Source organism: Rhinoderma darwinii, chromosome 1 (genome assembly GCF_050947455.1).
Source record: "Rhinoderma darwinii isolate aRhiDar2 chromosome 1, aRhiDar2.hap1, whole genome shotgun sequence".
In the NCBI taxonomy this organism is placed as follows: domain Eukaryota; kingdom Metazoa; phylum Chordata; class Amphibia; order Anura; family Rhinodermatidae; genus Rhinoderma; species Rhinoderma darwinii.
The window spans coordinates 15,309,279-15,333,389 of record NC_134687.1 but is presented as its reverse complement, the minus strand read 5'-3'; positions in this window follow the sequence as shown (position 1 = coordinate 15,333,389).

The window sequence follows — 24,111 nt, the reverse complement described above, 5'->3', positions numbered from 1 at the left end:
GTACTGACCCGCAGAATAAAGATAACGTGCCATTTTCACCGTACAGAACCCCACTGTAAAAAACGAAACCAATAAGAAAATGGAGGAACTGCTGCTTTTTCCAATTCTGAATTTTTTTCTAGCTTCCCGGTACATCGCACATTATATTAAATGGTACCATTAGAAAGTACAACGAGTCTCACTCTGGCAGACCAAGTCGGTCCATGTATTATATGTAATACTTCATTTCCCCTGTAGTGGCCACTACAGGGGAAATGTATAACCTGAATCAGAGGCCTCTCTTGGGAGATAGATCCGTGGAATAAAGGGGTTTTCCACGCTTTATACTGAAGCGTACCGTGAACATGCGAAAATCTGTTTCCATACCACCATATATTTGTGAGTGTAATTTGGTTCTATTACTATTATTATCCCACCACTCATCTGTCTATTATTGACTAAGGACATTGTGTCCATATCTGCCCTAAGCTAAATCCAATGCGCAACATCTCAAGTCAAGTGCACTGATCTGGCAGCTGTCGCCACATGTCGATGCTTCACCTGAAGCCGGCCTGGCAGCCACACAACATGCCAAGGCTGCTGCTGAGCCGACTCATCCTGTGATGCCCACCGCACCAAGTCACCTGCACCGGTCTACTGTGCCAGCCATAACAAGACTGGTTATAGAATAGGAATTATGCATCCAAAAATATAAAGATGACAGAAAACACCAAAATAATTACAGAGAGATTCTACGGGATTTCTTAGATAATGTGTATTTGAATTAAAAAGAGTTTCAGATGTAGCAGAGCTGAATTTGTCATGTATCTGATTGCTTGTTAAAGGAGGAGGAATGGTTTGGCGCCTGGATCCGCTGAACAGAAGTATCATACCAAATTCTGAATGTATGTCCTCGCCACAAAAGCTCCCGAGATTGGGTAAAGGTTCCGACCGTTACGTGTTCATCTATAATATACATAGGTCTGACACCAGTAAAGGTGCTGCAGGTTCCATCAGATGTTTTCCTCGTGAATCGCAGAACAACCGCCGGCCATTTGGCATCACAGAGATAACAGATGCACCTCGCCGCTCGGATGACGTGAGTCTACTGACCAGAAAGACTGCACTAACAAGTCTGCAGATTCCTTCAAGATTATGTCGAACTTGTATCAAGAAAGAATCAATTCTAAAAAAAAAAACATGTGAAAGTCACGTAAAGTTTTATTTTAATGGCCCGATAACTGAAAAACAATTTCCTAAAATTTTAGTAATTAGAATTTTTATAGAAAAATCATAGTATATGGCTAACACTTCATGTATGCGATAGGGGGCCCTTGTCATGGAGGGCACATGTTAGGATACCCAACTCCGCCACCATTCATCAAACCCAGTGGTCTCCAACCTGTGAGAACTACAACTCCCAGTAGGAGACTACTGAATACTGCTTGATCTTGTATACCTGCCACCCCCTCTGGGCCAATCAGGTCATCAGAATAAAAAAAATGAATACTATAGTAGAGTGGCCTTCAGGAACAAATGGCCTGGTCCTTATCTGGTGCCTTATGATGCCCAACAACCTTTGGGATGGACACTCGACATCTAAAATTCTCACCATGATGACTTCAAGCTCAACCACCGTGGAGAAACATACCTAGAGAAGACGCACCATAGCACCCCCATCATTCCAGGTCAGGAATTTGCTCAACTCTTCCAAACCTATGTTGGAGATAGATTCACATTGTCCAATAAAAAATAGATGTCATAGGAGGGCCGTAGAAATAATGTCAAAAAGTCTGAACCTCTTCTGGATATTGATGGTCATTTTCCCAAAACAACCACCCCAAAATTACTGTGAACGGTCTTCTAGAGGGCCAATGTCCGTAGGATACAAAGAAATTGTGAAAAATCTGGTCAAGATAAATCTTGAAGGTGAAACGCGTGTCAGGGTCTGAGCTGGTGGTTGGGAGTATTGATGCTCGTTACGATGTCCGATTCAGATTAGTACTGGAATATGGTGTTACTACTTGGCATTAACTTTTGATACATTTTATTGACTACCAATTTTTATTGCTTGATACTTTTGCTATTTAAGCTTTGCTTGATATGCTTTGATATGTGTCATTACTATTCTGGTTTGCACTTTTTCCAACCACCAGGGTCATGCTGTTTTTATATACTGTAAGTTTCAATGGGATCTTAGGTCGGGGTGGTCATTTGTGATTGACATAATTTATAAAGATATTTATGACACATTATATTTAGTGGTATACTTTTGTCATGGTGGTCTTGTCAAGGAGGTGGGCTATTGAGAAGATTTTTATATGACCACCACCAAGTGGTGGCCCTCTTTAAGAGGAAGGAGAAGCAATATCCATAGGATACAAGAGAATTAAGAACAATCTGTTCTAGAGTGTGGGTGGTCTTCTTAATAAGGTGGTCCTTTAGAGTAGCTTCACAGTATAATCAAGACTGCCCCAACCAAATTTCCACATTTCTTGACATCATCTTTTCCAAAGCAAACCCATAAGATCATGAGAACATCTAATGACAACTCTTGAACCTGTGCAGGTGGAATATGTCACCTGTGGGAACCATGACCAAAATTATATTATGTTCACCTTGGTCTCTTTCAACATTGCAAACACACATTTAGGTCCAGTTTGAGGCCTCATGCACACGAACGTATATTTTTCCTCCCGTAAATACTGGCGTAAATACGGGTCATTTGTCACATGTATTCGACCAGTATTTACGGACCCGTTTTCTCTGCACTAATCGGCAGCCCCTTCTCTCTATCAGTGCTGGAAAGAGAAAAGGGGCAGCCCTTTCGGGCAGAGTTTCCGCAGCGATTGTAAGTAAAAGAAGTTCATACGTACTGTTGTCTTGGTGGCGCGTCCCTCTTTTGACATCCAGTTCGACCTCCCGGGATGACGCGGCAGTCCATGTGACCGCTGCAGCCAGTGATTGGCCTGTGATTGTGAGTTCTGGGTAAGTTAGCTTTTAATACTATTAACACCAGCGGTAGTCACTGTCCCGGGTGCTGGAAAAGTTACTGCCGATCATTTAATTCTTTCAGCACCCTGGACAGTGACTATCCCCTGAAGTCACCTAGCAACGCTCCCGTAATTACGGGTGCACACACGTAGCCACCCGTAATTACGGGAGCCCCATAGACTTCTATGGGCCTGCCCGTGCCGTTATTATGGCCTGAAATAGGACATGTTCCATATTTTTCAACGGCACGGGCACCTTACCATAAGCATACGGGAAGGTACCCGTGGCCAATAGAAGTCTAGAGACCCGTAATTACGGGCGTTTTTACGTTCGTGTGCATGAGGCCTAAGGGTTTAGATACCATAGAGGCTGCTGCTTTGGGAGCCATGAGAAGAGAGAGCCCACCCCAGGATGACCACCATCCAGTTCCGGACCATGGCTGGAGAGCTGCCTTGGAACAATGAAGCCTTGGTAGCATCCTTCTGGCATGGCCTATCGCTAGAGATCAAGGACGAACTTGCTGCTCGAGATCTACCAGCTGCCTTGGACGACCTGATTGTACTTGCCACTCGAGTGGACATAAGGCTCAAAGAAAGATCGGGTGTGATGTCAACAAGCCTTGAACCCTGCTGTCCCATGAACATCACCAGAAGGGGGCTACATTTTCTCTATGTGCCCATGGTCCAGTGGCACATAAAGGTGGTACAATGGTTCAACCCCTCCTTGGGACGTTCATGCAGAATGGTAGTGGGGGAGGGTGTTATCTGGATGCAGATCTGTGCCTGTAAGTGAACCCCATACATTCCTGTAGACAATAGTCAAATGGTCTTCTATGAAATTCGTCCTTGGAAATGAGCACCACTAGTAATTCTCTGTACAGCACTACAGAATATGTTGGTGCCACGTGAATAATGGGAACTAATCCATATTACTGTTCCTTGAGAGACTGGAGGAGCTCGGCTAGTGGAGTAATGTGTCTCCAGGATTATACGCACACGTCATCAGAGATGTCTACAAGGTCCCGCACAGTAAAATATTTATGGCTTCCTATGAGAGCCTGTTTGCTCTTCTATGAGTTCATATGATTTGATTTTTAATCTTCTGTTAGAACAAAAACTTCTGGGAATCATAAGACAAACACTAAAAAATTATGTTTTGTAGACTGATATTCCCACATCTCTGACCCTCCCCATCTCCGATGATCCCTCCACTCTGCCTTCTCCATTTCGATGTTTTGTGATTATCATGGTTCTTTTTGAAAAAGAGAGAATTAACCCAGCGAGCGTCTATAATGGGGTCAGAGCATTAAAGGGATGTCCGAGAACTAGAATCAATAATGACGCTTACAATGTGACTGTGAGACGATCTGAAGAATATTTTCCAAGGAGAAAGACGGGACACAGATCATTGACTCCTCTGCATCAGGGGATGGAGCACAGTTTAAATTATGTGTGTACTACTATAGGTGACCAGGAAAGAGACAATGACTGTCCTGTCGGAGCCCCCTGCCCCCCACATTTCAGTAAAAGATATACACTACCGTTCAAAAGTTTAGGGTCACTTAGAAATTTCCTTATTTTTGCAAGAAAAGCACAGTTTTTTTTCAATGAAGATAACATTAAATTAATCAGAAATCCACTCTATACATTGTTAATGTGCTAAATGACTATTCTAGCTGCAAACGTCTGGTTTTTAATGCAATATCTACATAGGTGTATAGAGGCCCATTTCCAGCAACCATCACTCCAGTGTTCTAATGGTACATTGTGTTTGCTAACTGTGTTAGAAGGCTAATGGATGATTAGAAAACACTTGAAAATCCTTGTGCAATTATGTTAGCACCGCTGTAAACAGTTTTGCTGTTTAGAGGAGCTATAAAATTGACCTTCCTTTGAGCTAGTTGAGAATCTGGAGCATTACATTTGTGGGTTCGATTAAACTCTCAAAATGGCTAGAAAAAGAGAGCTTTCATGTGAAACTCGACAGTCTATTCTTGTTCTTAGAAATGAAGGCTATTCCATGCGAGAAATTGCCAAGAAACTGAAGATTTCCTACAACGGTGTGTACTACTCCCTTCAGAGGACAGCACAAAAAGGCTCTAACCAGAGTAGAAAGAGAAGTGGGAGGCCCCGCTGCACAACTGAGCAACAAGACAAGTACATTAGAGTCTCTAGTTTGAGAAATAATCGCCTCACAGGTCCTCAACTGGCAGCTTCATTAAATAGTACCCGCAAAACGCCAGTGTCAACGTCTACAGTGAAGAGGAGACTCCAGGATGCTGGCCTTCAGGGCAGAGTGGCAAAGAAAAAGCCATATCCGAGACTGGCTAATAAAAGGAAAAGATTAATATGGGCAAAAGCACACAGACATTGGACAGAGGAAGATTGGAAAAAAGTGTTATGGACAGACGAATCGAAGTTTGAGGTGTTTGGATCACACAGAAGAACATTTGTGAGACGCAGAACAACTGAAAAGATGCTGGAAGAGTGCCTGACGCCATCTGTCAAGCATGGTGGAGGTAATGTGATGGTCTGGGGTTGCTTTGGTGCTGGTAAAGTGGGAGATTTGTACAAGGTAAAAGGGATTTTGAATAAGGAAGGCTATCACTCCATTTTGCAACGCCATGCCATACCCTGTGGACAGCGCTTGATTGGAGCCAATTTCATCCTACAACAGGACAATGACCCAAAGCACACCTCCAAATTATTCAAGAAATATTTAGGGAAGAAGCCGGCAGCTGGTATTCTATCTGTAATTGAGTGGCCAGCGCAGTCACCAGATCTCAACCCCATAGAGCTGTTGTGGGAGCAGCTTGACCGTATGGTACACAAGAAGTGCCCATCAAGCCAATCCAACTTGTGGGAGGGGCTTCTGGAAGCATGGGGTGAAATTTCTCCCGATTACCTCAGCAAATTAACAGCTAGAATGCCAAAGGTCTGCAATGCTGGAATTGCTGCAAATGGAGCATTCCAAGACCAAAGCAAAGTTTGAAGGAGAAAATTATTATTTCAAATAAAAATCATTATTTCTAACCTTGTCAATGTCTTGACTATATTTTCTAGTCATTTTGCAACTCATTTGATAAATATAAGTGTGAGTTTTCATGGAAAACACAAAATTGTCTGGGAGACCCCAAATTTTTGAACGGTAGTGTACTTACCTTACAATCCATGCTGTCCTGGGGAAATGACAGGGGAGAGAAGTGCGGGTAAAGCGTCTCAACAGGTACTTACCGCATAGCCCCCCAAAATTTTAAGAGTCCAAAGAGGGACATGTAGTTGAGGCAGGTGTAGAACCACTGAAAATTTTCGATTTCTTCTAGTGCCAGCACCGGTGACCTCAGAATATGCCAAATTTCTCACAATCAGCCACAGTAACCCCAGAGTTAACCTGGGCACCTGAGTCAGCTGCAATGCTCCCAATTAGGCACAGTGCCCGCATGGACAGCCAACTTACCTGTTCCATGCTTCTGTTGTGTTCTTCTGCCCCCAAAAAAAGTTACAAGGGATCTACTGCAAACTTAAAGAGGCTCTGTCACCACATTATAAGTGGCCTATAAGGTACATGATGTGATCGGCGCTGTAATGTAGATTACAGCGGTGTTTTTTATTTAGAAAAATGATCTATTTTCACCATGTTATTACCTATTTTAGATTTATGCTAATGACTTTCTTAATAGACAACTGGGCGTGTTTTTACTTTTGACCAAGTGGGCGTTGTGGAGAGAAGTGTATGAGGCTGACCAATCAGTGACCAATCAGCGTCATACACTTCTCTCCATTCATTTACTCTGCATAGTGATCCTGTGTTGTTCACTATGTGCAGACTGTAGCATCCATGGCCGCGGGCCGTCGGGTTTACTCACCTCCCGACGCCCGCAGCCATGGATCTGTGAGCGCTGGCCCCCATCTCCTTCCTAGGAGACGCCAGCGCTCACTTCCGCTCCGTTCGGCTGTGTCTCTTCTCTGACGGCTCCCATCTCGACCCTTACCAAGAACGGTGTGAACGCCAAAGTGTGGACTCCAGAGGCAGAGTCCGCATTTATTAGCCTCAAGAGAGCCTTCACTTCAGCCTCGATCCTCCATCATCCTGACGTATCTCGGCAGTTCTCACTGGAAGTGGACGCTTCCTCTGTTGGTGCAGGTGCACTTCTGTTCCCGAGGAGCTCCAAAGGAAAGGCGGTAGTATGTGGCTACTACTCTAGACTGTTTTCTTCTGCTCAGCGCAATTACTCCATTGGAGATCGGGAGCTGCTGGCCATCAAATTGGCTCTGGAGGAGTGGAGACATCTTCTGGAGGGCGCTGCTCACCCCATCCTGATCTTCACCGACCACAAGAACCTTACTTACCTTCAGTCTGCACAACGACTGAATCCCCGTCAAGCCAGGTGGTCGCTGTTCTTCACCCGTTTTCAGTTTGTGCTCCACTACCGTCCCGCTGACAAGAATGTGAGGGCCGATGCCCTCTCCAGATCGTTTGAGACGGAAGACACGGTGGAGTCCCTTCAGACCATCATAGACCCGTCCTGCATTGTCACTGCTAATCCTCTGCAGGTTAGAGACATCCCTCCTGGGAGGACTTTTGTTCGGTTGGCAGACAGGAGAAGAATTCTCCGCTGGGGACATAGTTCTAAACTTGCTGGGCACGCTGGTGTCCGTAAAACCCGAGACCTGATTGCTCGTCACTTTTGGTGGCCCACGCTACCTAAAGATGTTCTGGACTTTGTCTCTTCTTGCACGGTGTGTGCCTCTAACAAAGTGACTCACTCCAAGCCTGCCGGCCTGCTTCAACCTCTGCCTGTACCCAATGCCCCCTGGCAGCACATTGCGATGGACTTCGTCACAGACCTTCCCCCCTTAGCAGGATGTAACACTGTCTGGGTGGTGGTGGACCGGTTCTCTAAGATGGCTCATTTTATCCCGCTGACCGGCCTACCCTCTGCTCCTCGTCTGGCGAGTCTCTTCATTCTACACATCTTTCGCTTGCATGGCTTGCCTCTACACATCGTGTCAGATCGGGGTGTTCAGTTTACCTCTAAGTTCTGTAGAGCCCTCTGTAAACTCCTGGATGTGAGTTTGGACTTTTCCTCAGCCTATCACCCCCAGTCCAATGGGCAAGTTGAGAGGAACAACCAGATCATGGAAAATTATCTCCGCCACTTCATCTCTTCACAGCACGATAACTGGGTACAGCTTCTTCCATGGGCCGAGTTTTCATACAACAACCACACAAGTGAGTCCACCACTTCCACTCCGTTTCACATCGTCTACAGTCAACATCCCAGAGTCCCTCTTCCTGTGTCGACTTCATCTCAGGTACCCGCTGCTGACTCTGCATATGGGGACTTCCTGCAAATCTGGCAACAGACCCTGTCCTCTATTTTGCTGGCGGTAGATCGCATGAAGCGAAAGGCAGATACTAGGAGAAGAGAGCCGCCTCAGTATCTTCCGGGGACTAAAGTTTGGCTGTCCTCTCGGAACATTCGCTTGAAGTTACCCTCATACAAGTTTGCTCCCAGGTTCCTTGGTCCTTTCGAGATCCTGCAACAAATCAACCCTGTCTCCTATAAGCTGCGGCTGTCTCCTACCCTCAGAATCCCTAACTCCTTCCATGTGTCCCTTCTGAAACCAGTGGTCCTGAACCGCTACAGCAAGACTTCTAGTTCCACAGTTGCTCCCAGCGGTCCTTCTGATGTATTCGAGGTAAAGGAGATCCTGGACTGCAAAAGGGTAGGAGGAAGGACTTTCTATTTGGTGGACTGGAGAGGGTTTGGTCCTGAGGAGAGGTCCTGGGAGTCAGAAGAGAACCTCAGCCAGCGCTCCTGCTCTTATTAAAAAGTTCCTCTCTCACTCTGGCCCCAAGAAGAGGGGGCGTAAGAGGGGGGATACTGTAGCGTCCATGGCCGCGGGCCGTCGGGTTTACTCACCTCCCGACGCCCGCAGCCATGGATCTGTGAGCGCTGGTCCCCATCTCCTTCCTAGGAGACGCCAGTGCTCACTTCTGCTCCGTTCGGCTGTGTCCCGTAGGGTGCGCGCGCACGCTCGTGCCCGGCCTTAAAGGGCCAGCACGCGCAAATAGGAGGAAGTCATCATAATCAACTGCCACGATTTCCTGGTCTATAAGAAGGCCCCTGGCCTTCTAATCCTTGCCTGAGCGTTGTTAGTTTCCCCTGTCTGTCTTGCAAATGGTCCCTTAGTGTTTCCCGTTCCTGTTGTTACCCGTGCCTTGTTCCCCGTTCCTGTTTCCCGTGCTTTGCCTTAGTATCAAGTCGTGTCACCGGTGTCTTCTGCCACGTCTGGAGGAATCCACCACGTCCTGTGTCATCTGCCACGTCTGGAGGAATCCGCCACGTCCTGTGTCATCTGCCACGTCCGGAGGAATCCGCCACGTCCGGAGGAATCCGCCACGTCCGGAGGAATCCGCCACGTCCGGAGGAATCCGCCACGTCCGGAGGAATCCGCCACGTCCGGCGCAACTTGCGTCTCCTGTGTCATCCGCCACGTTTGGCGCTGTCTGCTGCAACCATCTCCATCTGTGCCAGAGCTGCGGCCACCGTCTGGACTATCCTGTTACCCTTGTGCGGGACATTGTATTTCTGGGGTTTCCTGTGGTTTGGCCAGCTGCCTCCCCGCTACGGCGGTACGGCCTAGTGGGTCCACTAACCCGCTTCGTGACACATACACACACATTAACATTACTGAAGCGTCTTGACAGTGAATAGACATTGCCTCAACCAGGACGTGATGTCTTTTCCCAATCCCGACACTTCTGCAACGTTTGTGTGGGACTTACAGCACAGCGTGATCTCGCCAGATCTCGCTGTAAATGACAGCACAGCGTGATCTCGATGTGCTGTGTGAGTAAGTCACACACAAACGTTACCGAAGTGTCGGGATTGTGAATAGACATCGCGTCCTGTTTGGACGCAATGTCTATTTACTGTTAAGACATTTCAGTAACGTTAATGTGTCTGTATGTGTCTGCACGTAGTGAACAACGCAGGATCACTACGCAGAGTACATTAATGGAGAGAAGTGTATTCTGATTGGTCACTGATTGGTCAGCGTCATACACTTCTCTCCACAACGCCCACTTGGTCAAAAAGTAAAAACACGCATAGTTGTCTATTAAGAAAGTCATTAGCATAAATCTAAAGTAGGTCATAACTTTGTGAAAATAGATCGTTTTTCTAAATAAAAAACACTGCTGTAATCGACATTACAGCGCCGATCACATTATGTACCTTATAGGCCACTTATAATGTGGTGACAGAGCCTCTTTAAAGAAATAATTCATTAGTGAGAATGAAGAGTTTCCTTAAAGGGGTTCTCTGCTTTGGGCAATCACTAATTGTTAGAACGGACCCTTGACAATATGTAAATCACAAAGACTCTTTCTGCTGAGACCCCCAGCGATCAACTGTAATCTATGAAAAAACCTAGCAGTAAGTATATCATTTTTCTGCAACGCCTCCACAGGGCTAAATAAGCATTACACAGTACCTATTCACATGAATGTGTCGTCTGTGTAATACAGAACAGGGCAGCTCTTCCATCAGCGAAAGACACTTTGAAACCTCTCTCCACTCTGCCCAACAGATGAGGATCCTCGATAGAGGACCCGTCACCTCTTCCCAATCCAGCAATGATCTCCCCCACTTGGCCTCCCTGTGCTTCCTGCCACTGACCTAGGGTTTCCATCCAGTGAGTAATCCACCAATCCAGGCGATATTAACACTTCGAGGTCAGTAAAACCGGCAATATCTAGTGACGGTAATTTTGCATGATCACATTATTTCCTAGTTGTATTGGATGCTTCTACTTTGGGAGGCCGCTCAGATCTAGGAAACCGAGAAGCGTCAAAACTAGATCAAGTGTGATATTGGCGCTGGTGAGAGATTGTAGCAGACAGGGCAAAAGAGAGAAAGCTGGCAACCCTAGGTGGAGTAGCGTGTACACCATTTGGTTGCGCCACCATATAATGTAGACGGTAAGAATATCGGTTACACATACTGGACATCTATAATTTCTGCCATTCATGACATATTGGAAACACTCTGAAGGCTGAAAATTGGTCCAACCCAGTGCCGACCACATGCAGCTAATGAAGGGCTACGTATAAAATAAAAATGGGTATATATCTCGTATTTGTCAACTTTTGGGAAACATCAGGGAGATTCTGAGAAGCGATGCATTAAGTTTTAAAGACCAGATCTCCTATATCAATACAGACCCCAGATTGGACTCACTGCAGATACTGACCTTTTTTTGTGCCTGACAAACAACCTCCTGATGCCGGAGATAGATCGATCGATCGATCGATCGATAGATAGATATGAGATGGATAGATATTGTCACGATGCGGGGTGTGGACCCACTGGGCCGTACCGTGTAGCGGGATGGCAGCTGGCCGAACAGGCATAGTACAGAGTCTATAGTCCAGAAAGGGTACCTGTGGCAACTCGGACAGTAGCAAGGCAGGCTCGGCTGGGACCAGGCAGCAGGTAGACATCAGGCGTGGAGTAGCAGGACACGACAACAGCTTCAGCACGGAAATGACCAAGACAGCACGGGATACAGGAAACACTTGGGAACTGGAAGACACTAGGAGACCATTTGAAAGACAAACTTTGGGTAACAAACAACGCTCAAGCAAAGAACAAGAGGGCAGAGCCCTTTTTATAGTCCAGTAGCATTCTGGGCTTGATTGCAGGCTTCCTGCAATTATGCGCGCACTGGCCCTTTAAGACTGTGCACGCACGGGCGCGCGCGTCCTCTGTATACAGTCTTGATACCAGGAAGTGAGTGCTGGCGCCCCACAGGAGGACGACGCAGGTAACTCACATGTCCATGGCCGCGGCCGTTGAGGGGTAAGTCAGAACGACGGACCGCGGCCATAGATGTTACAGATATGAGATGGACAGACAGACAGACAGACAGACAGACAGACAGATAGATGAGATTCAGCAGCAACACACTGAAGGGTCGGGTTCACACAACTTGGTTGTGTGGCAAACAGGCTGCAACCAGAGATGTGTGAGCCATGCCAGCTGTCTACATTTGGTGCTGGCTAAAATGACCTGGCTGCCAAATGGAGCTCATGAAGGCAACTCCTGTCCATATGCCCTATAATTGCATGTGGACGTCACAGAGGGGGGGTCCCATGCTGGGGACCTCCATCTCCGAACCAAATTGGAGAACCTCTCTGGAAGAGCCGCCATATAATACTACATTCCACTTGCAGTGGTCTAGTCGGCTGTGGCTTCCCCGGGCTGTTCATCCAGACTTTGGACCATGCGGAACCAACAAGCGATGCGAGGCCAAACCGGGAGCGTTATAATCTCATCTCTCGTCCCACTACCGGGAGGTTAAACTAGTTTTAAAGCGAATGCTGGATAACAATATTATCACGGAAATTAAAGTCCATGGGCGTCCCCTGACATTCTTGTAAAGAAGAAAGATGGAAGTCTATGTTTCCGTGTAGACTATAGGAGACATTAATGCCTGTGCTGGACGAGATACATATTCACTACTTTGAGTCGAGGACCCCTTGGCAGCTCTGGGCCAAACTAAATATATATAAAAAAGAAGAGAACAGGGGATCTCAATAGTCACCGGGCTCTGTACTCTTGTACGGTGCCAACCAGGCGTATCAAGGATGGAAAAACTGGTGGTGAGGGACTAATCCTGGTACAAGAAGGCACTCGGATCAATTGGACTAAAAATATAAATTTATTAGTTTAGCTAAAATATATAATCTTGCATGACTGACAGACAAACAAACAAAGTATAGAGAAGGGAGGAAACCTCCAGCTCACCAGTTCTGCGTCTCCAGATATCTCGCTCGGATCCCCGTGACGGCCCGCGGCGTGTAGTACAAGGAAGAAGGGGAGATGATCCAGCGCTGAATGGAGTTTAAAAGGGAAAGATTGTTCCCACTTTTATTGACAAAAATTTTTAAAAATGAAACAGAGACGCAGTCTCAAGGCAGAGAGTGGTGCGGGTAAATACCCGAGCCTATTTAGAAGGCTGGAAATAGCAGAAATATCACCCGGGTGCCTCACGTCCTCTTTAATATGTACTCACCCCTCCCCGTTTCCTGAGTCCTCCACGGTCGACGCCAAGACGTTGTCTGCAAAAACACGCGGGAGCAAAGAGGACTGCAGGAACGGGGAGAGGTGAGCACCTACACGTCTGGTCTGATGCCTGTATTGCTTTGGAGGGTCTCGCCTGTGTTCTGTATTAGTTTAGGGGGTCTGGTTTGGGATCTGTATTTTTTAGGGGGTCTGGTCTGGGGTCTATTATTGTTTAGATGTCTGTATTACCTTTACTGTATTAACAGCTTGCCTTTAGGGGGATTGTGTCCACCGCTTCCTCCCCAACATTTCACAATCAGCCTGATGACACTTCTCAAAGGTTGGCAAGTAAGCTGGTAAGGGCGCTACTCAGTCCTTGTTGAGGTGCAACATAAGCATCCCGAATTATGCAGAACCGTCCTACTGAGCAGGGGCGAGGCAGACGTTATCTACATCACGGCATTGTGGAAGACAACATCCAGTGTAGACCGGCACAGTTAAAAGTTTTCTTCCGTCTTGTGGCAAGTTTGGCAGGATCATTGAGAAGGATTGTGTTTTGCTAACTGGGGGGCAAAGTGGCTGGTACTGGTACTTAGTGCAATGTAGCTGGCACTGGCGTTACTCCATACGTCCCTCCTTGGGCATGCATATCGGGAACTGGTAAGGCCCACTTTACACTATGGTTTGACTGATGAGGCCACAGAAGAAAAATTTTGAGAAGCCCTGGTATTAATAACAATGATATATACTGTACAGATCCTCAGTATTGGTGCCACACGATGCCTAAGTAAATACCACCATACAGTGCTCAAATAATACCAACATCCAGTGACCACATAACGGCTCCATACATAAAGTCATGTAATAACTGAGCTGTAAATGTCTAAATAATACTACTATACAATAAATATTAGGATTTGTGGTGGTCCCAAGCCTTGGATGACAAGACATCAGTGGTGTCCCCTATAGTAAGGGCAGCAGATGGGATGGTACTGGTCCAACACCCTCAGGCTGGCACTGACAAGATTAATATGATGTCAAACAAACATTGACACCAACATCTACGAGTTTGGGATTTATTTAGTTATTATTCCACAGATCAAAAATACTTAGGAAATCACCATGAGCCTCGATTCTTCTGATCAGTCTGATGTCATCATTCTGGCTGGGTCATCTTCACATCAATCACAACTTTCAAGATCCACATGGTTGAGGGTGACTCATAAGTTGTGATATTTGGCTACGAGGAATGTAAATGTCGCTCCTTTTCTGGCGCCCCCCCCCCCTTTAATTGTTCTTTTTTTTATTATTACCAGCATGGCATGGACGTCTATTTACTCAGCATCATACAAGAGAAAGAGAAGCAGCGTGACATCTTCACAACTCAGGAGTCTGGGATCAGTTTTTGGAATTTACTTTTGGTTATTAAATCATTATTTTTTTAATGGAATTCAGGTTTCCTGCAAAAAAATATGAAAGATTTATACAGATATAAAAATGATGTCTCAGGTGTTGTACTAAACTCTAAGACTACTCAGAAAAAGTACATCATGTAATCTGAGAACATGCTGCTTCATATAACCTAGTCTTGTATATAGGGGGCAGTATTATAGTAGTTATATTATTGTATATAGGGGGCAGTATTATAGTTGTTATATTCTTGTATATAGGGGCAGTATTATAGTAGTTATATTCTTGCATATAGGCGGCAGTATTATAGTAGTTATATTCTTGTATATAGGGGCAGTATTATAGTAGTTATATTCTTGTATATAGGGGCAGTATTATAGTAGTTATATTCTTGTATATAGGGGTAGTATTATAGTGGTTATATTCTTGTATATAGGGAGCAGTATTATAGTAGTTATATTCTTGTATATAGGGGCAGTATTATAGTAGTTATATTCTTGTATATAGGGGGCAGTATTATAGTAGTTATATTCTTGTATATAGGGGGGAGTATTATAGTAGTTATATTCTTGTATAGAGGGCAGTATTATAGTAGTTATATTCTTGTATATAGGGGGCAGTATTATAGTAGCTATATTCTTGTATATAGGGGGCAGTATTATAGTAGTTATATTCTTGTATATAGGGGGGAGTATTATAGTAGTTATATTCTTGTATAGAGGGCAGTATTATAGTAGTTATATTCTTGTATATAGGGGGCAGTATTATAGTAGTTATATTCTTGTATATAGGAGCAGTATTATAGTAGTTATATTCTTGTATATAGGGGCAGTGTTATAGTAGTTATATTCTTGTACATAGGGGGCAGTATTATAGTAGTTATATTCTTGTATATAGGGGGCAGTATTATAGTACCTATATTCTTGTATATAGGGGGCAGTATTATAGTAGTTATATTCTTGTATATAGGGGCAGTGTTATAGTACCTATATTCTTGTATATAGGAGCAGTATTATAGTACCTATATTCTTGTATATAGGAGTAGTATTATAGTAGTTATATTCTTGTACATAGGGAGCAGTATTATAGTAGTTATATTCTTGTATATAGGGGGCAGTATTATAGTACCTATATTCTTGTATATAGGGGGCAGTATTATAGTAGTTATATTCTTGTATATAGGGGGCAGTATTATAGTAGTTATATTCTTGTACATAGGGAGCAGTATTATAGTAGTTATATTCTTGTATATAGGGGCAGTATTATAGTACCTATATTCTTGTATATAGGGGGCAGTATTATAGTAGTTATATTCTTGTATATAGGGGCAGTATTATAGTACCTATATTCTTGTATATAGGAGCAGTATTATAGTAGTTATATTCTTGTATATAGGAGCAGTATTATAGTAGTTATATTCTTGTATATAGGAGGCAGTATTATAGTAGTTATATTCTTGTATATAGGGGGCAGTATTATAGTAGTTATATTCTTGTATATAGGGGCAGTATTATAGTACCTATATTCTTGTATATAAGAGCAGTATGATAGTAGTTATATTCTTGTATATAGGAGCAGTATTATAGTAGTTATATTCTTGTATATAGGAGGCAGTATTATAGTAGTTATATTCTTGTATATAGGGGCAGTATTATAGTAGTTATATTCTTGTATATAGGGGGCAGTATTATTGTAGTTATATTCTTGTATATAGCAGGTATTATTATAGTAGTTATATTCTTGTATATAGGGCCAGTATTATAGTAGTTATATTCTTGTATATAGGGGCAGTATTATAGTAGTTATATTCTTGTATATAGGAGTAGTATTATAGTAGCTATATTCTTGTATATAGGGGCAGTATTATAGTAGTTATATTCTTGTATATAGGAGGCAGTATTATAGTAGTTATATTCTTGTATATAGGGGCAGTAGTATAGTAGTTATATTCTTGTATATAGGGGATAGTATTATAGTAGTTATATTCTTGTATATAGGATGTTAGGGATCTGCCAGGTACTTCATCTAGGTATACTCCTGGGATTAATCAATCCACACCTGAGGCCAGACCTGTTCGACTGACACCATCTCCCACCAACCAGGGTGGCAGGCTCAGGAGTGGGAGAGCCTATCGCGGCCTGGTCTGTCGGAGTTAGCTCCGCCCCCTGTCCTTTATTACCTGCCCTGTTCTCTCCCTCAGCGCTTGTAATTCTTTTGGATTCCTGGCCCCACTGCTGCTTGCTCCAGCCTGCTCCTGCCATGCTTCTGCCTTGCTGCAGTTCTGCTTGACCTGCTTTGCTTTGCCCCTGGCTTGCTTCTGTCTCCGTGCCCGCTTGGGTGTACTCACTTCGTCCTGGTCCTGACTGTTCGTTCGCCGCTCCGTTTCCTCGTGGCGTTCCGTGGCTACTGCCCCTTCCCTTGCGTGTTCCCTGTTTGTTTTCCTGTGCACTTAGACAGCGTAGGGACCGCCGCCCAGTTGTACCTCGTCGCCTAGGGCGGGTCGTTGCAAGTAGGCAGGGACAGGGCGGTGGGTAGATTAGGGCTCACTTTCCCTTCACCTCCTTCCTGCCATTACATAGGAGCAGTATTATAGTAGTTATATTCTTGTATGTAGGAGCAGTATTATAGTAGTTATATTCTTGTATATAGGGGCAGTATTATAGTAGTTATATTCTTGTATATAGGAGCAGTATTATAGTAGTTATATTCTTGTATATAGGGGCAGTATTATAGTAGTTATATTATTGTATATAGGGGGCAGTATTATAGTAGTTATATTCTTGTATATAGGGGCAGTATTATAGTAGTTATATTCTTGTATATAGGGGGCAGTATTATAGTAGTTATATTCTTGTATATAGGGAGCAGTATTATAGCAGTTATATTCTTGTATATAGGAGCAGTATTATAGTAGTTATATTCTTGTATATAGGAGCAGTATTATAGTAGTTATATTCTTGTATATAGGAGCAGTGTTATAGTAGTTATATTCTTGTATATAGGAGCAGTATTATAGCTGAAATTTGCTTACCGAAACTTTCATTTCTTGGAGTCCGGAGGCAGCACACATATGAGATGTTATCTCCATAGATATAATTAGAAGAGAACAGGTTAACAAGCAATAACCAATTAACTAGTAATGCAACGACCTCCTATATAAGGCCCAGGGAAACCCCACCTCCTTGTATGGTATGTAGCAGTTAAAATAATTAATCAGGGTGGGAAGCTGTGCTGCCTCCGGACTCCAGGAAATGAAAATTTCGGTAAGCAAATTTCAGCTTTCCTGATCGTCCGTCGGCAGCACACATATGAGATTTGTAAAGCAATATTTATGGTGTGGGAGATCCAGTCGCTTTATTTAAAGAGGCTCTGTCACCAGATTTTGCAACCCCTATCTCCTATTGAAAAAGATCGACGCTGCAATGTAGATTACAGTAACGTTTTTATTTTAAAAAAACGAGCATTTTTGGCCAAGTTATGACCATTTTTGTATTTATGCAAATGAGGCTTGCAAAAGTCCAAGTGGGCGTGTATTATGTGCGTACATCTGGGCGTTTTTACTACTTTTACTAGCTGGGCGTTCTGACGAGAAGTATCATCCACTTCTCTTCAGAACGCCCAGCTTCTGGCAGTGCAGACACAGCCGTGTTCTCGAGAGATCACGCTGTGAATTCACTCACTTCCTGCCCCAGGTCCTGCATCGTGTCGGACGAGCGAGGACACATCGGCACCAGAGGCTACAGTTGATTCTGCAGCAGCATCGGCATTTGCAGGTAAGTCGATGTAGCTACTTACCTGCAAACGCTGATGCTGCTGCAGAATCAAATGTAGCCTCTGGTGCCGATGTGGCCGACACGATGCAGGACCTGGGGCAGGAAGTGAGTGACGTCACAGCGTGATCTCTGGAGAACACGCTCTGTGTCTGCACTGCCAGAAGCTGGGCGTTCTGAAGAGAAGTGGATGATACTTCTCGTCAGAACGCCCAGCTAGTAAAAGTAGTAAAAACGCCCCGATGTACGCACATAATACACGCCCAGTTGGACTTTTGCAAGCCTCATTTGCATAAATACACAAATGGTCATAACTTGGCCAAAAATGCTCGTTTTTTAAAAATAAAAACGTTACTGTAATCTACATTGCAGCGCCGATCTGCTGCAATAGCAGATAGGGGTTGCAAAATCTGGTGACAGAGCCTCTTTAACACCATTTTGTCAAAGGCTGAACACACGGGAGCAGAAACGTCCAACCTATAGTGACGGATGAAGGTTGAAGCTGATGCCCAAGTTGCTGCTTTGCAGATCTGTTCTAAGGGCATACGACCAAATTCTGCTCATGAGGTTGCAATAGAACGAGTGGAGTGAGCTTTTACATGGATCGGAGCCATCTGCCCGGACAGAGAATAAATAGACTGATGGTGTCTTTTATCCATCTAGCCAGGGTAGCTTCACTGGTCTTTGGCTTTGCCATGAAATTGTAAGAATAAGGATTGTGAATGGTTGAGTTGTCTGAAGGTATGAGAGCCCTGCTCTTTTTACATCCAGGAGTATGTAGAGAGGTTTGATGATCCAATTCTGGTTCAGGAAAAAAAGACAGCTAGGATGATTTCTATTCAACGTGTGACGCAGAAGGAATTTTAGGTCTGAAATTCGGAAGAGTTTGAAGGATGATGCAGTCATGTAATATACGAAGATACGGCTCTTTGCATGACAGGGCCTGCAGTTCTCCTACTCTCTTTACCGAAGCGATTGGCACTAAGAATAGAGTTTTGAAGGATATGTGTTTCAGGCTCGCTTGGAGAATAGGTTCTAACGGAGGACCTGTCAATGCTTGGAGGCCCAAGGACAAATCCCATGAAGGAACAGGATTATGAACCTCCGGTTTTAGATTTCTTATAGCTTTGAATAATCAACGGATCAGAGCTGGATTAGAAAATTTTGATTCTGATTGAGCATTTATGGCTGTGCAGTGCACCTTCAGCGTGTTGTATTTAAGGCCTTTGTTGAAACCTTCTTGGAGAAATTGAAGAAGGGATGAGAGAATGTCCATAGAGACGGAGTTTGAGACACGCCCCAGCATTTATAGATATTCCAGACTCTATTGTACACAGAAATGGTGGCTGGTTTTCTAGCCGCAAGTTGTGTTTTAATGACCACTTCTGACAGGCCTGATTGAGCGGGAGTCCCTAAAACAGTCTCCAAACTGTCCGATGTAAGTTGCGGACCTGTTGGTGAAAGTAACCTTTCTGGATGAGGAGGTTTTGATGGGTTGGCAGTTTCCACAATCTGCCTCTCGAAATATATAATGCAAGAGAAAACCAATCCTGGCGTGGCCAGAAGGGTATCACTGCGATGGCTTCTGCTTTCTCATCTAAGATTTTCTTATCTAAGAGGCAGGAAGACATAGATCAACTAGGACCAACTGATCGACTGTCTAGGGCTACTGTGTGACCTATTGGGGACAGAGAACAAAAATAAATTTTTGTTTTCGTGTTGTCCCATGATGCCATTACGTCTAGATCTGGTAATCCCATCCTCATGGTGATCGGTCTAGAGAAATAAAAATACAAGGAGGTGGGGTTTCCCTGGGCCTTATATAGGAGGTCCTTGCATTACTAGTTAATTGGTTATTGCTTGTTAACCTGTTCTCTTCTAATTATATCTAGGGAGATAACATCTCATATGTGTGCTGCCGACGGACGATCAGGAAAGTAGTTATATTCTTGTACATAGGAGCAGTATTATAGTAGTTATATTCTTGTACATAGGAGCAGTATTATAGTAGTTATATTCTTGTATATAGGGGCAGTATTATAGTAGTTATATTCTTGTATATAGGGGCAGTATTATAGTAGTTATATTCTTGTATATAGGGGCAGTATTATAGTAGTTATATTCTTGTATATAGGGGGCAGTATTATAGTAGTTATATTCTTGTATATAGGGGCAGTATTATAGTAGTTATATTCTTGTATATAGGGGCAGTATTATAGTAGTTATATTCTTGTATATAGAGGGCAGTATTATAGTAGTTATATTCTTGTATATAGGAGCAGTATTATAGTAGTTATATTCTTGTATATAGGAGGCAGTATTATAGTAGTTATATTCTTGTATATAGGGGCAGTATTATAGTAGTTATATTCTTGTATATAGGGGCAGTATTATAGTAGTTATATTCTTGTATATAGGAGCAGTATTATAGTAGTTATATTCTTGTATATAGGGGCAGTATTATAGTAGTTATATTCTTGTACATAGGGGGCAGTATTATAGTAGTTATATTCTTTTATATAGGGGGCAGTATTATAGTAGTTATATTCTTGTATATAGGGGGCAGTATTATAGTAGTTATATTCTTGTACATAGGGGGCAGTATTATAGTAGTTATATTCTTGTATATAGGGGCAGTATTATAGTAGTTATATTCTTGTATATAGGGGGCAGTATTATAATAGTTATATTCTTGTACATAGGGGCAGTATTATAGTAGTTATATTCTTGTATATAGGGGCAGTATTATAGTAGTTATATTCTTGTATATAGGAGGCAGTATTATAGTAGTTATATTCTTGTATATAGGGGCAGTATTATAGTAGTTATATTCTTGTATATAGGGGGCAGTATTATAGTAGTTATATTCTTGTATATAGGGGCAGTATTATATTGAGCTTTCATTCAGCGGGGTCTATACCTTGGTGGATAATTTTAATCAGTTACATCTGTTTGTAGCATATGACAGCATTAAGTCAGGCTCATAACGGGAAATCGCAAAAACATTTGTTTCTCTGCACTGATGATATCTAACAAAATATCTCCTGATATTTGGGGGTATCTAGCAACGGGTCCAGCTACCTGAGGTGACCATGCTGAAACTCCACACGCATATAGACACTAGCATGGTCATCTTCTATATAAGGTAATAGATGGTATTGGAGAGGGAAATATTAGTTAGGTATAACTGTGGCGTAAAATGGGTTAGACAGGGGCTTATAGGATAGAAAATGCCTCCTTGATGGCTTTTTGTAATTTTTTTGTATCCTGATCTTTTATTTAGCCCACACCTAAGAACAGTCTTATTGTACACAGTGATGCATGTTGGGTAGACCATTTGGGAATACAGGTGGTATATACATTGCACACTTATTGTACATTGTAAATATCTTCAACTGTGTCCATTTACATATATCATCCATGACCGACTCTAAAGAGTACCCAAAAATTCTCTAGTGGGCGGGCACCAATCTTACTTTGTGAAAAAAATTGCCCCCTTATTAAAAAGCAGTCAGTTGATAGTGGTCTCTTTCTCATGTCCCTCACAGTGCATGTTGGTTCTCCCATATTAGTCTCCAACATGCTTATCAGATTATCGAATTTACAAAATGATTTAAGGAAGTAATTCAAAAAGTTTTCTTTTGTTAGGAAAACTCTGAGGTCTAGGGGGCAAAAATCAGAATTAATTTGAACTTTTAGTCTTTAAGTTGAAAGTCCCACTAGACATATCACTATAACATATCACTGAAAATAGACCTTACAATTTTGGAAAATTGTAAAAAAAAAAATTGACATGTACTGGTGGGGTAAGATGGCTTTCAGATGGACATACAATGATATACAATATACATAGAAGACGAGCATCCCCAAAGAAAATATAAAAATGTGGCCCCTTTAAGGTGCTGCTAGACACCATCACACTTCTAACCAACTGCGCCAGAAGGACCTGGTGCCCCTGTCCGTTTTCCATGAAGCAACTGAAATTTAAGAATGTGAATTATGGGAAGATAATATTACAGACGTTAATTCCAAATAAAGTCTTTTAACGGTTTGAAGGTTGTGGATATTTTCATTCAGCGAAAAAAATTGAAATTTCCCTGGAGAAATTACAAAAATCTGAATCACACATGTATCACGTCGGCTTTGCTTACCTAAAAATATCAATAAGTTCAGTTTGAGTAAAGCAACGTTGGGTTGATCAATAGTTCTGACGAGCGGTGACCTTATGGTGACCTTGTTCATCTATGAGCAAATTAGAATAAGTGTGAGTCACATATTGTGACAGAAGGGCAAACATGACCGCCGAGAGGCCGTCATCACCGGGGCCGAGATGTCAACGGACTGGAAACAGCGGAGAATAGATTCCAGCAATCACAGAGAGGACGCGGCTACATATGGACGATCTGCCTATCTCTATAAGGATCATTTAGGTTAAAAGCCATAATAAGTGTAAACCCTTCAAGATGTGGAAATCAAAAATAGGCAGATCCCCTACATATATCCGGACACAAATAATGGTTAAATACATTGTGTATGTCAAATTTACCCCCTACCCCTTTTTGACTGCCTTTAAAGTTTCCACGTAAGAAAGTAACAGGATTCCTAGACATAGGTGACCCAAGGATTGCAAGCCACAGACGCCCCCAGAACATTGTGCCGGTCACAGACGCCCCAGAACATCGTACCGGTCACAGATGCCCATCAGGCTGCGAGCCACAGACGCCCCAGAACATCGTACCGGTCACAGATGCCCATCAGGCTGCCAGCCACAGACGCCCCCAGAACATCGTACCGGTCACAGACGCCCATCAGGCTGCGAGCCACAGACGCCCCAGAACATCGTACCGGTCACAGATGCCCATCAGGCTGCCAGCCACAGACGCCCCCAGAACATCGTACCGGTCACAGACGCCCATCAGGCTGCGAGCCACAGACGCCCCCAGAACATCGTACCGGTCACAGACGCCCATCAGGCTGCGAGCCACAGACGCCCCCAGAACATTGTACCGGTCACAGATGCCCATCAGGCTGCTAGCCACAGATGCCCCCAGAACATTGTACCGGTCACAAATGCCCATCAGGCTTCTAGCCACAGACGCCCCCAGAACATCGTGCCGGTCACAGATGCCCATCAGGCTGCTAGCCACAGACGCCCCCAGAACATCGTGCCGGTCACAGACGCCCCAGAACATCGTACCGGTCACAGATGCCCATCAGGCTGCTAGCCACAGACGCCCCCAGAACATCGTGCCGGTCACAGACACCCCCAGAACATCGTACCGGTCACAAATGCCCATCAGGCTGCTAGCCACAGATGCCCCCAGAACATCGTACCGGTCACAGATGCCCATCAGGCTGCGAGCCACAGACGCCCCCAGAACATTGTACCGGTCACAGACGCCCATCAGGCTGCTAGCCACAGATGCCCCCAGAACATCGTACCGGTCACAGATGCCCCCAGAACATTGTACCGGTCACAGACGCCCATCAGGCTGCTAGCCACAGATGCCCCCAGAACATCGTACCGGTCACAGATGCCCCCAAAACATTGCATTGGTCACAGATGCCCATCAGGCTGCTAGCCACAGATGCCCCCAGAACATCGTGCCAGCCACAGATGCCCCCAGAACATCGTACCGGTCACAGACGCCCATCAGGCTGCTAGCCACAGACACCCCCAGAACATCGTGCCAGTCACAGACGCCCCAGAACATCGTACCGGTCACAGATGCCCATCAGGCTTCGAGCCACAGACGCCCCCAGAACATTGCATCGGTCACAGACGCCCATCAGGCTGCCAGCTACAGATGCCCTCATAGCATTGTGCATGTCACTGATGCCCTTTTTGACTGCCCTGAAGGCTACATGCGCACATTGCATAAT